The sequence below is a fragment of the Pantherophis guttatus genome, chromosome 3, assembly GCF_059756535.1.
Source record: "Pantherophis guttatus breed Tessera chromosome 3, ASM5975653v1, whole genome shotgun sequence".
Lineage (NCBI taxonomy): Eukaryota > Metazoa > Chordata > Lepidosauria > Squamata > Colubridae > Pantherophis > Pantherophis guttatus.
In genome coordinates, this window is record NC_142065.1 from 174084418 (window position 1) to 174098709 (window position 14292).

Genomic DNA, 14292 nt, shown 5'->3' on the forward strand with positions numbered 1-14292 from the left:
CCCTAAATGTGATTCCCAAATGCCTGAGATGATTAAGGATTATTTTTTGAACTTCTTGTATGCTGAGTTTCCTTTGTAGCACAGGGTGGCACTTTTCTGTGTACTAGAATTGTGGGAAAATCAAAGATTGTGTCATAGGGTAAGTACAGTGATTTTGGCTTGCTCATGTTCTTGGCTTCTCAGAATAGAGGATGGAGTGGAAGATGGGGTTATAGTTTTTCTGACTTTTCCATTGAAAAGATTATTGCTGGAGAAACATCCCATCTCTTCCTTTTGTGGGTCTTTGCTTGCTGGGAACTTTATTCTGTTTCCCTGAGGTGGAGCTCAGCCCTGCCCCATTTCCTATTGTAGAATTGTTTTACAAATAAACTACTAGACAGCACTTGGATATAGTTTCCTATGAATTTTCTGCATAGATTCTATCCTTCCCAGCCCAAGGTCCAAGTGACTTTGTCCAAAGCAATCATTCCCTTTACATGTTCGCCAGATACTTGCATTGCACTTATTTCTAATGCAGATGTCCGTATTGATACTTTGAGACCTGACCCCTCCTTCCATGCTGCATGTGCATGGACCATAGAACTGCATTTGCTCTGGATCTCACAAGGACATTGATGAGGAGGAGGATCTAGCTAAAATACAAGGCGATTGTACACAAAGCAATATAGAGCTAGTTGCTAATTTAAATAATCTGTCGTTTAAAAAAAAATGAGAGGAATTTTGTGCTGGATATGAAATAGGATTCCTTGCTTCTGTATCAAGAAGGTTTGACGTAAGTGCAGTTGGATGGCATAGGTCACAGAAGGAATGTAACAGGCCAACCACCTGCTGCAAACCACTAAAGAAGTAAGGGAATCAATGGATAAGTAAGTATAATAAGCCCATTCAAAGCTTCTTTTTCTATCTTGAAAGCCCAAATAATATTCCTCCCTTATGCAACGAAAGCTAGCCTGCATTGCATTTCTGTGTTACTATTGTTGTAAACTGTTTTGAGGCATAAGGTAATCTTCTCGTTTAAAAGAAAATCAAACTGATGCTGGAGAAATTTCTGTTTCTTACACATAATATAGCAGAATGTTAGTGTATTCATCCTTACATGCATCATTTTTTGTCTAACTAAGCAAAGATGTCTCTAAAGCACAAGTTGCTTGGTCTTTTCATATATATATATATATTTCTGTCAAGTTTAGTAGGAAATCCACACAGCAACAGTGAGAATGTTTATTGTAGTTGGGGAACTTTTGCCCTGTGAAGTCACCTCCTTCTAGTCATCAGTAGCTTTCTGATATTCTATCACAGGAAATTCCTGGTAGCCCACAAAAGCAGTCCCCGGAGTGCAGCTGGTAATAAGAAAAGTATTACACTCCAATCACAACTGCAGAGGCTGTGTCATGTCCATAGCGGGATGGTGCACCTGTGCCCTGCAAAATCTAAAACCATATCTTTTCTAAGACAATGTTAAAATGCACTATAGAAGGGACAAAGGTCAAGTGAGTCCTTATTGTGCTGGACTTCATTGAAAACAAAACAAAACAAACAAAAGTAGTAGAGGATGTGCTTTGTCTCCTACAAGGTATTAGAGGAATATATTTAGGTTTCATGCCTTTGAAGAACATGGTAACTGAACCATATAAGTGCTCTTTTTTGAAGTAGCAAGGAAGTTATAATCCATTAGCAGTAGGGTGGGCAAAAGTGGGTGAGGAAGACATTGGTTTTATTTCATAAAAACCATAGAGCTTTAAGGGACCACTCAAATTACTATTGAGCCAAACTCAATGTTTAAAAGAATCCAAAATAAAGCTCCACAACAGATGGCTACCAGTCTCAGCTTGAACATATCCATTGAAGGAGAGATTACCACCTCTCTTTATATTTCAGTTTTGTGTGGTGGTTAAAGTGCTGGTATAGAAACTGGAAGACCATGAGTTCTCCTTCCTTGGGCATGAAAGTTGTGTGTGTGTGTTTAGGCCAACCTTTAAATGTTTGGTGGTGTTGTAAGGAAAACTGAAGATAGGAGCATTATTGTATGAACAGAGTGCTTTCTTAAATCGTATAAAATAAAGATGGAATATAAATCTAATAATAAAAACAGAATAGGTAATTTATTCCACTACTGAATTGCTTATAATGTTAGAAAGTTTTTCCTAACATTCAAATAGAATTTACATCTCTGGGACTAGAATCCATTTCTGCTACTAGTGTGTCCATGAACAAATCTTGCCCCTCTCTGGGATTTAATACCTGAAGAATATTATTTGTTCCTTTTTCATTCTTTTCTCAAGGCTAAATATATTCACATTTTTCAGTGTACTGATTGGTTGGAAATTAAATTATGGGCATTTGTATACCAGTCTTTAGTATCAAACTCTGAAACTCATCTCAGAAAGAATGTTTTATATTTAGAAAATTGTTGCAAAAAGATGAGGAAAAGCTGACTCATAAAAAAATGTGAAACTGAGCATCCCTTTACGGTATGTTTCTCTCTTTCTCATGTTCACTTTACCTCAGAGACTACATCTAATCTCGCAAAATCACCATGTGCTGTGAAACATTATGATCTCTAGGATACTATATAGTTTTTGCTGCTGCAGTTTAATAGTTTTATTCATCTCAAGCAGTTTAGACAGTGAAGACTGTTTTTTTTTTCTCCAAATCACCAAACACAATACTATACAATTTACAGGATGCAAATATCCCCAGGCACCTTGTACAATGACTTTTAAAAACAAAACAAAAAGCTTCCCACCCCCTCTAAAATAATACACATTGTAAAAACTGTACAGTAAACAAAGATGAAAACATTCAGCTCTTAATAAGCTACAACGATATTACAGAATTGTGATAGTTTTTGAAGATAGCCTTCTCTAGAAGAGAAGTGGATGGAGATTTCAGGTATTTCGATGGAGGACCTAATTTTGCAATCTTACATTAAGCAATCTAATTCCGTAGTGCAGCAGAATTTTACAATCTATAGGCTTCCAAAATTACTTACAGAAGGGAGGTGGATGTTAGGAACAATAACAAATTGACCAGGCAATACTATGAGCATAAGTACCACTGACATTGATGCTTGCTTACATAGCACCCTTTCTTACCTCTTTAAAAAAGATTTCCAGGTATATGTAAGTGTTCATTTTTAATTTCATGTATAAACATTTTCTACAACAGAATAATGCTTAGTATTACTAAACTAAATATGTTTAGTATCCATTTTGTCAAAGCAAGGACTATGTAACCCCTACAAGGTATTTTATTTCAGAAGACTTTATAAATGACACTGTATGATCAAATTACTTTTTCTTAATCATAATTGATTTTAATTTTTGCTGTAATGTATCAGGAATGTAGCTGCAACTATAAAGCATGGAAAGTAACAGGCAGAAGAAAAACATTGTTTTTCTTCTAAGGACACCTAATCATCACCTCCCACACCCACAAATAAGCTTATTCGGAGCAGAATCTGAAATTACTTACCTGAACCTCTGAAACAATTATAAATTCTGTGCTGTAAATTTCAATCTTGGTACCAGCTAAAACTAAAAGCCATAACCTGAATGTTTTATTGCAGTGGCCCCCAACATTTTGGGCACCAGGGCCCATGTTCTGTGGAGAGAGGTTTTTCTGTGGACTGGAAGGGGCGTGGTTTTGCATGCTGCCTGCATCCCGCAGATAAGGTTCCTCTTGTTTGTGTGGTGTTTCTGGCATGCCGCGGACCAGTGCCAGTCAGCAGACCAGGGGTTGGGGAATTCGGTTTTATTGTACGACTGTATATAGAATTCTTTCTTTTGTGTGAAAAATCCGCAAGCTACACTGTATAATGTATGCCAGGTTTTGTGTCATTCTTATGATTTACATATTTTTATATATTTATTTATTAATTTATATGCTATCCATCTCACAGTCACATGTCTCAGTGGTGAACAACATAATAAAACAGTATTAAAAAAAATTGAACAGTAAGCATAACATTAAATTAAGAATTAGCTAAGTTAGCAGTAGCATACAATGGGGTGGGATCTTCTATTCAGTAACCACTTTGTGGTGGTATTAGATGCAGATGGGATTGTCACAATCATCTGTCATTTTCCTGAATGGGGAGCATGAAACTAGGTAAAAAAAAAATGGGCAGATTATGCTTACTTTGCCCATAACATCCAGTTCATCTTATCTGTGGTTTTCTTTGAGCTGCTATACTAACTCTGCACTTACCATTTTGTTCATCCTGTATGAAGTCAGCAATCCTATTTGATTAGATTGTGAATTGTCCTGTAAGCTGCCTTGAGTCACAATGTGGAAGTAGGCGGCAATATAAATTTTCTAAATAAAATAATAAATAAATTTCCAACTAAGTTATACTCGTGTTCTATATAGGTCTTTTTAAGAACTCTGGTTGAGAAGGGAGGAGGATACAGCATGTTCTTTGCCTTTTATTCAGTTTTAAGCCCTCATATGGACAAGCAAAGTCATAAACAGAGCTAATATTAAGGGGGGGGGAAATATTTGTTTTGATGTATAAGCATGGAATGGCAGATAGAATTAACAGAACATTTCTCGTTGATTATATGCTGTAGGAATGCATGAGTCACTGGACTACTCTTTGATCTTAATCCTGACAACTCATACTTCTATTTATTTATTCAATTTAGGTGCTGCCTGACTTCAGCTCACTTACAGTATATGTGCCCATATTATGCATAACACTGTGGGTAGATGGAGAAACATATCTGCTCAGAATTTCTCAAATTCCAAAAACTTCATTGTTTTGGACAAGAAAAGCTGTGAACATTTGTGGCAATGCACAATTATTGGGATGGAGCTCATGTGTCATCAGAAATAAGCAAAAGTATGCTTTTCAGCCTATTGATCATCATGTGTCCATTAGGACACTTAACGTGAAAAGAAATCAGGAGTGTTCCACAATCACATTTGCAACTGCTCAGAGATCTATATAAAAACATTTTATTTTAGCACTGCATCGTGCTGAATCAAAAAGGACAGCATTTCTGTCCTTTTAAAAAACTACTGTTTAAATCTGATCCATATCTAGCCAGACTGAAAGTCTCACAGACTACTACTGTTGGTCAGTGAAAAGTTGAAGTTTGTCTTTGGCTTTATGATAGTGAACACAATTTGCATGAAAGATGGAGGTAGGGGGAGAGATCAAACCTGGATCTGTTATTAAAATCTCTTTAAGAAGCTCTTCCTGGTCCAATTCAGAAGCTAAATTGGTCTTTGATGAGCCTTAATTTTGTGTGGCTCTGTTTACAGCATAGCTGCAGCAAAAGGAAAAACAAATGTTGCATTAAATTTACTTTAGGGACCTTTGTCTTTTGCTCTCTCTTTCAGTCTCTGGCAGCATGTCAATTTCTATCTGTTGACGACAAAGCTCCTTCAATTGAAAACAATTTGTGGAAATTAATAAACATCTTTATTGAGAAAGGTCACTGGCAAATCAGAACAATTAATCTCCCCATTTTCAAGGACATATTAAAGATCAGCTCATGGAATTCACAAACCTGCCCATCAATAGTGATTTTGTTGATTGTTTCTGAAATCTATAGACATTGTCAGTCATCCAGGTCATGGTTGTCCCAAAGATGCTTTTTTTGTTTCTGAAGTCTTTTGCCATTTTCATCTGCACCAGAACACATGGAATTTGCATGCAATTTTAGCAGCTGTTTGCTGACTAAACAACTCTTTCAATTGAAAGCCTAGAATTCCTAGTCAACATGGATAACACATTCCAATGGTTGCAAAAATGGAGAACAACACTAAACCAAGGACAACATTGGAGCAGTGGACATTTAAAGTCTTCATATAAAGACTTTTTATATTTTGACTGGCACCTGTAAATAAGTATTATATGGAAAGTGATGAGAATAATGCAGAAGGCAACGAGGCACTGGTTCAAAGAACTTTCTCATTACTCATTGGGACAGCAGATGTTTTGGTTTCATTCCAGGGAAAGCAAGTTACAAATGGATGATGCTTGGCCTGAATTAGAAAGAGGTCTGGTATATAGTTTTTATCACATTTGTAACACAACTAGAATTTTGAAGCACTATATGCAAAATAATTTTGTGAGAAGTTGTAGGTGTAAGATATATCAGAGACATGATGAGAGCTGAAGGGTATATATTCACAGAAAAATATGGGAAGCAAAGTCATGAGAGCAGCCTCAACACATACGCATGTATGTATGTATTATGTATGTATGTATGTATAGGATAAGAAGATATTCAAGACTCAAGCAGGAATATTATGATCTATTACCAGTTGTGTCTCATACCAGTTGCTTCACTTTTTGCAAGTTCACCTCAGCCCTCTTACGATCCACACTGCACTCATTAGGGTACAGTATTGCCTATCTTGATAAGAATTAGCAAGCTTCTTTTCCCATTATTTGGCCCCTGTTGTAACTTGAGTCTGGTGTGAATGCACTTCAATGAGTATAATGTACAGTAGATACTTCTTAGCCAATGGGGATGATATACCTACTGCTAAGACAAGAGCATAAAATTGAATTACTTGTAAATTAAATTACTTTTAAATTAAAAAGCAGACAGATAGTATATTTGGATGGCAAAGGATCAAGCTTAATCAAGGAGAAAGAATTTTCTCTTCAGAGAAAGAGTAGTGTGTATTGAAGGATATGGCTCCAAAGGAAATTACTGTCTGGCACCTATGCCTATTTCAGCTTACATGATACAACTGTGAACAAAGAAATAGCTCTGCCTACCTTAAAGAAAAAGATTAAGTTCATTAAATTGAACAAGAGTAGGGAATGCATACAAGCAATTTTGAAACTTTTTATAGCAACACCCTAGCCCCAAATCTTGTAATGATTCTGTTGGGACCATTTCCACACTATACATCACTTAAAGCCATACAAAGCTTTGGTGAAACTGTCCCAAAATGTCTAGATATATATCTTACTATGATGCTCAGAGAGGAAATAGAGGTGAGAGCATGGTTGTTACTTAATAACTTGAATTTATTGGCTCAAATACAACTTTTACCCAGAAGGAATGATTCCATTAGTTCTGAAGACTAATTTCTATCTTTGTAGCAACAAGTTACTATGGGGAAACTTTAATTATTAAGGCTTGTCATTTGAACAATTGCTTCTTTTGGAATATAGTTGAGATAAAAGAATCATTCGAGAAATGATCCTAAATATAGAATTTCAGAATGAAACCAGGCATATGCACCAGAGGTGGGTTTCAGCAGGTTCTGACCAGTTCTGGAGAACAGGTAGCGGAAATTTTGAGTAGTTCAGAGAACTGGTAGTAAAAATTCTGACTGCCCCTGCCCCCATCTATTCTCTGCCTCCCAAGTCCCAGCTGATCAGGACAAAATGGGGATTTTGCAGTAACCTTCCCCCGGAGTGGGGAGGGAATGGAGATTTTGCAGTATCCTTCCCCTGGAGTGGGGTGGGAATGGAGATTTTACAATATCCTTCTCCTGCCACAGTCACCAAGCCATGCCACGCCCATCAAGCCACACCCACAGAACCAGTAGTAAAAAAAATTTAAACCCACCACTGATATGCACATATAACACATTTAAGTTAGCATGACTCACTGTAGAAGGGACTTGGGCAAATACTTTAGCCACTCCTGGCCAGCAAAGAGCTTTTCTTATAACCAGACTATATTTTGCCCTCTATAGTTTTAATGGGAGATTTACTGAAGTGTTTATGTGTATGAGAGTTTGTCTCTACATCTGAGAACATCACACATTTTCCACTGCCCCTATCACTGTCATTAGTGTCAGTACAGTGGATACAAAAAGTCTACACACCTCTGTTAAGTGCCTGGTTTTTGAGATGTAAACAAATCAGACCAAGATAAATCACTTCAGAATTTTTCCACCTTTAATATAACATATAAGCTGTACAATTCAATTGAAAAACAAACTGAAATCTTTTAGGGGGGAAATAATAAAAAATGTACAACAATATAGTTGCATAAGTGGCCACACCCTTAAACTAATACTTATTGAAGCACCTTTTGATTTAATGATAGTATTCAGTTTTTTGGAGCAGGAGCCTATCAGCAAGGCACTTCTTGCCTTGGGAATCTTTGCCCACTCTTCCTTGCAAAAGCACTCCAAATCAGTCAGATTGTGAACGCATCTCCTGTGCACAGTCTTCTTTTGGTCAATCCACCAATTTTGATATGGATTCATGTCTGGGCTCTGGCTGGGCCATTCCAAAACTTTGATCTTTTGCTGAAACCTTCCTTTTATAAGTCTCATAAAATACTCTCTTTAACCTACATTATTCCACTTCTTCTGGCCCCTTCTTCCAGTTTGAAAAATACAGTTTACTTATGCTCTTTCATGGTTGATGAATAAACAGATGTTAGATCTAAAATTAAGATCAGAAATAGTGTAGTTGTAATATCAAACGTTTCTTCTCAATTTTCTAAACAGCAGCAGTCAAACAAGACTTTTAAAGGATACTCCATTCCATCCTCTATTTCTTCCTCCTTTTCTGACAGCTGACAGTGTTTTTTGACAATGAGCTTGCTCAGTCTAAAATCAACTGCAGTTGGGTTGGCTTGGTTCTCACGTGAGCAAATGTTTCTTAATTTCCATTATTGTAGTTATTTTGAAAACAATGGTATTCTCAGAGAAGTTATGTATCATTAGCCTCATTTTGATTATACAGTTAGCTCCTGATCTGTATTTAGTTGTGCAAAATTTCTAAATTTTATTATTGCTCCATGCTTCTGGAAATAAATGCATCATTAATAATATTTAATAATATTAATAATATAATTAATAATATCTAGAAATACAGTGTACAATTTTAAACACATATTCTGATCTCTGAGATAATAGAGGCTATATAGAATTGCACACTGAAGTAACATTTCTTTTTTTTTTTGTAAAAAGTTTTTTTTAATTTTTTTACACATACACAAACACACACACAAACATACAATGTATTTTTGCTGAAGAGAGTATTTGGCCAGTTAACTAATTTAAACAGTTTTTAGTCATTTCAACTAAAATTACAATTTCTATACCTCCTTTTTGCCATAGTATTTATTTTTATCTATTTTTTACCAATATTACCCTTCATTTTCATCTCTAATTTTAACCAAATTTCATTTTCCCCTTCTATTCTATATTAAACCCCTTCTCATTGTCATCTGTTTTTGTATCTTTCATCAAAGTAATTAATTTTGTGGTGTTACAATTGTTCAATTCTTATAGGAATGAAGTAACATTTCTTGATACAGGATGATCTGATTAGAGTTATCGATATCCTGATTTTAAAGGTAAAAACACTCCAAAAATATTTAAACAATCATAAATAAAAATATAATTATTATTTAACCATCCCCATCCCCATATGCAGACATACATACCTTCACATTGGACAATTGGCCTGTGATGGAGATGGAAGAATTCAGGTGAACAGGATTATCTGATGGTTATTGCCTACTTTCTCCCTCTTGAGGGAACCAATTAGTAATGATAGTAAATGCTAGAGTCTTCATTGAAGTTATAATTGTTTCAAAAAGAAAGAGTAAAGGTCAGAATTATTAGAACTGTTCCTATAGTGTTACATTATTTAAGACGAATGTGATTTCTCTACAGGTTTACATACTGATGATTAACCAAAGGTATGTGGAGGATGGAAATACCATTAATTAGAATCTATAACAGGTATCTGATTAAATCTGGCTAGAACATTAACATCCAATGATTATAATGTCTTCCTTAAACAACATTGCCCCTGTCTTAATTTATCAGATATAAAAAGAACTCCTATAAATGAACGCCGATGATTAATTCCTTTGCATAGAAGATTGTGGAATGATACACAGTTAGGGATGAATGTTAAAATGTTAAAATAAATTTTAAATTGATTTTAAATTGGGTTGTTTTAATTTACGGCCAAAATATTTAATTATTTTAAACTGCTTTTAAATTTTGTATGTTCTGTTTTTTACTTTGGCTGTTTACCGCCCTGAGTCCTATTTGGAGAAGGGCGGTATAGAAATAGGAACAAATAAATAAATAAATAAAAACAATTGTGGAACGATACACAGTTAGGGATGAATGTTAAAACAACAATTAAAATATTAAGGCTACTGTACCATTAGGTTGAGATGTTTTTATGGGCTTTCATAGAATTCACATACTGGAAATTTTAAGTCCAATTTACTTTATGTTTATGTGGTTGTGTTTATAGTACCTGTGTAAATCCTATTGCTCATTTAGAACCAGAATATTATGATGGCAATGGGTTTATTACATTGTGTCATAATAGTACTAGTATACTATGCTGGCATCAATCCCAAGGGATACATTGTGTTAACCAAGCACCAGATTATTTGTTCATTAGTTTTACAAAGATATTTATATCTCAATTTTCCATTATTAAAACAATACACAGGATAGCTTCCAGCATATGAAAATAATGAAGAAAAGGTCAGCATTTTTAAAAAGTGGCATAAAAGTTGCCTGGACTAGAAGATTGGTATCCAGAAATACAGCCTGACAGCCAATTTCTTCTAAACATTTAACAGCCTTCAGATGTGTTTGACTTAAATGCCCAATTTCCCTACTAGCTTGGACAATTATAGAATTAGAAGTTCAACTTACCTGCAGGACATAATATTTGGAATTATCTGCTATATACACTTAGCTAGAACTGTAGTTCTGTTAAATTAAACTAAACCTTCCTCTGTGTGAGTGTGTATGTTTGTGTGTGTTGTAATTTTTTGTCTTCTGCCCAAGGATCTTTCTGAAAGAACAGAATGGAAGCTCTCGAAAGTGATGGACAAATAAATAAGAATGCTCGGAATTTAGCTTTAGCACACAGTCTGAGAAGGTAGCAGCTCAGGAAGACTATCATAGGCAAACATATTTTATTTCTTTTAAAAAAAGAGTAATATAGTGCCCAATCATAAAGGCAGGTGGTTTACAATCATGACATCTATAACATCAGCATTAAAACATCCCCCAGTCCCCCCGATAATATCACATCACTTCTTTAGACAGAAAACATATAGCCAGAATTACCATTTTCTGTTAAATTTATTTCACAATCCTTACAGAGCTCATGGAATAACAAGAAACTCCCATTTGGCTAGTAAAAAAAAGCAAAGGATTCTAGCTAAGCTTGGAGGAAGAGAGACAGAATGTCTCAAAAAGCGATATTCCCACATTTTTTAATTGTGCAATTAATCTTCCCATGACAGGCTTTTTAAAATATATTCTGCAGCTAAGACATGGCATTGTTAAAGAATTAATCCATTCAGAATCCAGGACGCATTCTAGCAGCACCCAGAGTTATGTTGGAATTGGGCAGTCTATAAAATTAATTAATAAAATTGTATTCACTGTTGATGAGCTTTTGGGCCTTCCATAATGGCCATCTAAAAAACCAAAAGAGAACTTTGGTAGGGTTTTGTTCTCTGAGCTTGCTGTTTAGCTCCCAGAGGTTTTGTTACCAAACTAGGTAACATCTTCAGTGGGGCTTTGGGTGACATCTCTTGTTCCATTTTTCTTCTGTTTATATAGGTCTTGTGTGGTATTATGGTCAGTTGGTTGTGTGACTGGTTGTTCACATGGTGAGGGGGTTGATCAGATCCGTCATTGATTGGTCATTTGGATGATCCAGTTTCTTATAGGTTCATATGCTGGTTCTAAGTCAATGTATTTATTGATGGATCCATTTGTAGAGTGCCAGGCTTCAATCAATTCACACGCATCAGGGGTAGGTTCTACTTACCTTTACTACTGGTTTGCAATGGGGTCACGCGCGTATGCTTCTGCACATGCGCAGAAGCTTCCTGATGACATCGGGGTCGGTGGGTGAAGCCTCCCGCTGATTTTACTACCGGTTCTATAGAACTGGTCCAAACCGGGGGCAACCCACCACTGACACGCATGGTGAGTTTTTGGCATAGCCGATGACTTTGGTTTTGTTCCAGTTGAACTGGTTTTGTTTGTTGTCAATGTGGCTCAATATCAGGGACTTAGGACTTCTAATTTTAGCAGTTTTAAGAGTTATTGATAGCTGAGGACCATTTTTCCCCAAAACTTTTTGCAATAGAATAAGTTTCTAGAAGAATAATAATTTATAATCACAATAATAGCAGCAGCAATAACAAAATGATCAAAGATTTATATCTGAATAAAATTTGCACATGGAAATATGATTGCTACAAATTTGGACATAGACACTGTAAGATAAATAGAAACACAGGACATGTAGTGAAGATTATGGCCAGTTTTATTTCTGCCTACCGGTATTTGATTTGTAATTAGATTCTAACTATTGTTGCTTTATTACTTTTAACCAGGAGTTGCTAAAACGCTTTAAACTAGCAAATAGTTCCTAATAGAGAACTATAAAGTAGGACCATTGGCCATTGCAGTAGAGCAGTGGTTCTCAACCTGTGGGTCGGGACCCCTTTGGGGGTCGAACGACCCTTTCACAGGGGTCGCCTAAGACCATCAGAAAACACATATTTTCAATGGTTTTAGGAATAATTTTATGGTTGGGGGTCACCACAACATGAGGAACTGTATTAAAGGGTCGTGGCATTAGGAAGGTTGAGACCCACTGCAGTAGAGAGTCATCCTAAATGTTAATATATGTGTGTCCAATATTCTGGATGGCATCAATATACCTCCTGCATTTCTCCTATGTAGCTGGCAATATCATTTAAGAGGTTTCAGAACATTTGGACTATGACAGATGTTTTTGGGACATTATAACCTTAACCCTAACTCTTCAGCAGTAGCTTTTAAGATTCATGATTACTTGTCTCTTTTCAGTTCAAGTTCACAGTGATAAATCTTTTTTTCCCCCAAAGATAGGTGTGGTGTACTGATAGCATTCATGATTAAGTGTTTTCCTGTGTCAAATATAGCCTGTCATATACCACAAAGAGACCCTTGATTTTTATACAAACTGATCTGGCTGCTAACAGGCTCTATGATATTTTATAGTAATACTTAAAATAAATCTTGACACAGGAAAGAAAGTACAGAATTATTGTTTTAAGTGAACTGTGAGTGCTTATCTTCAAAGTGGCAGGGTTTCCATTGTATTTTGTAAAACTGTTCATTGCACTGGTTACAGAGGTTAGGTAGTATATAAGAGGATGGAAATTCCCAACATATATTCCACGTACTACAGCTGACTGTAAAATAAAAACTGGTGTATATACAGATTTTAAGAAATATATATATATATTAATTTGATTTATATGCCGCCCTTCTCCGAAGACTCAGGGCGGCTTACAATGTGCTCAGCAATAGCCTTCATCCTTTTGTATATTTATACAAAGTCAGCTTATTGCCCCCACAAACTGGGTCCTCAATTTACCTACCTTAGAAAGGATGGAAGGCTGAGTCAACCTTGAGCCTTGGCGAGATTCGAACCCTGCAGTAATTGCAGGCAGCTGGTCTTAATAACCAGCTTAATAACAGGGTGCCTTAAACCCCTGTACTACCAAGGCTCTTTACATTTTCTTTACATTTATTATTTTTTAGGGAAATCTTACATGAACCAAAATTAGAATTTTTATAATTCATATTTGTTTTTTAAACTGCAACCAAACTATGTGGCTAAAACCGGTTTTAGCTGTGTTAGTGCAAACTAAGGCTATATGCAGTGAGATTAATTTCTGGATAAACATGCAAAGTATTATGTTGCAAATGCTACAAAAAAAGCAAGGTTTTGTGTTCTGCTAAAAAAAATTAAATACCCACAGTTGGATGGTATTTTTATGACTAATATTACAAAATAGTAAGCAATCATATTAACAGAATCCTTAATCAGCTGGATGATTAAAATGGGAGCGATTGAGAAAATGCTGTTTTGAAATCACAACGCCTGGACTCAGTAGTCTCAATTTGAAATTTAAAATTTAATTTTTTTAAAATGTACTTACTTAAATAGATTTAACTTTCAAAAGTGATCTATCAGACTGGAAGGTCATTTCGAATATCTTTTCTTTCCATGAAACTTTATCTCGGCAATAGTTGCATCATTCACAATTACAATGTCTGAATTCCACAAGTTAATATCTGAAAAGTGAGGATTCAGTATGGAAATACTATCAATTTGGTTAAGAGGGAAACATATTTTGGCTGAGTTATCAGTTTCATTTTTGTTTTAAATTTTTCTTTTCTCTTTTTTAAAATTGCAAAAACACCAGAGACTATATCATTATTGCTAAAAGTGTACATTTAAACCTTAAGGAGGTTAAAGTGAGATGTGATAGACTGAGCAGATCCATTAGGTTTCTCAGTGCC

At 35.6% G+C, this 14292-nt stretch overlaps 1 long non-coding RNA gene across 1 annotated transcript; it reads right to left on the reverse strand.

The window, feature by feature from the left end:
• Positions 1-7854: 7854 nt before the first annotated feature.
• Positions 7855-14080, reverse strand: LOC148114914 (uncharacterized). Its single transcript, XR_015733380.1, has 2 exons — positions 9381-14080; positions 7855-8371 (listed from the first exon to the last, which is right to left on the reverse strand). It is a non-coding gene; the product is annotated as an uncharacterized LOC148114914 (long non-coding RNA).
• Between the last annotated feature and the right edge of the window lie 212 nt (positions 14081-14292).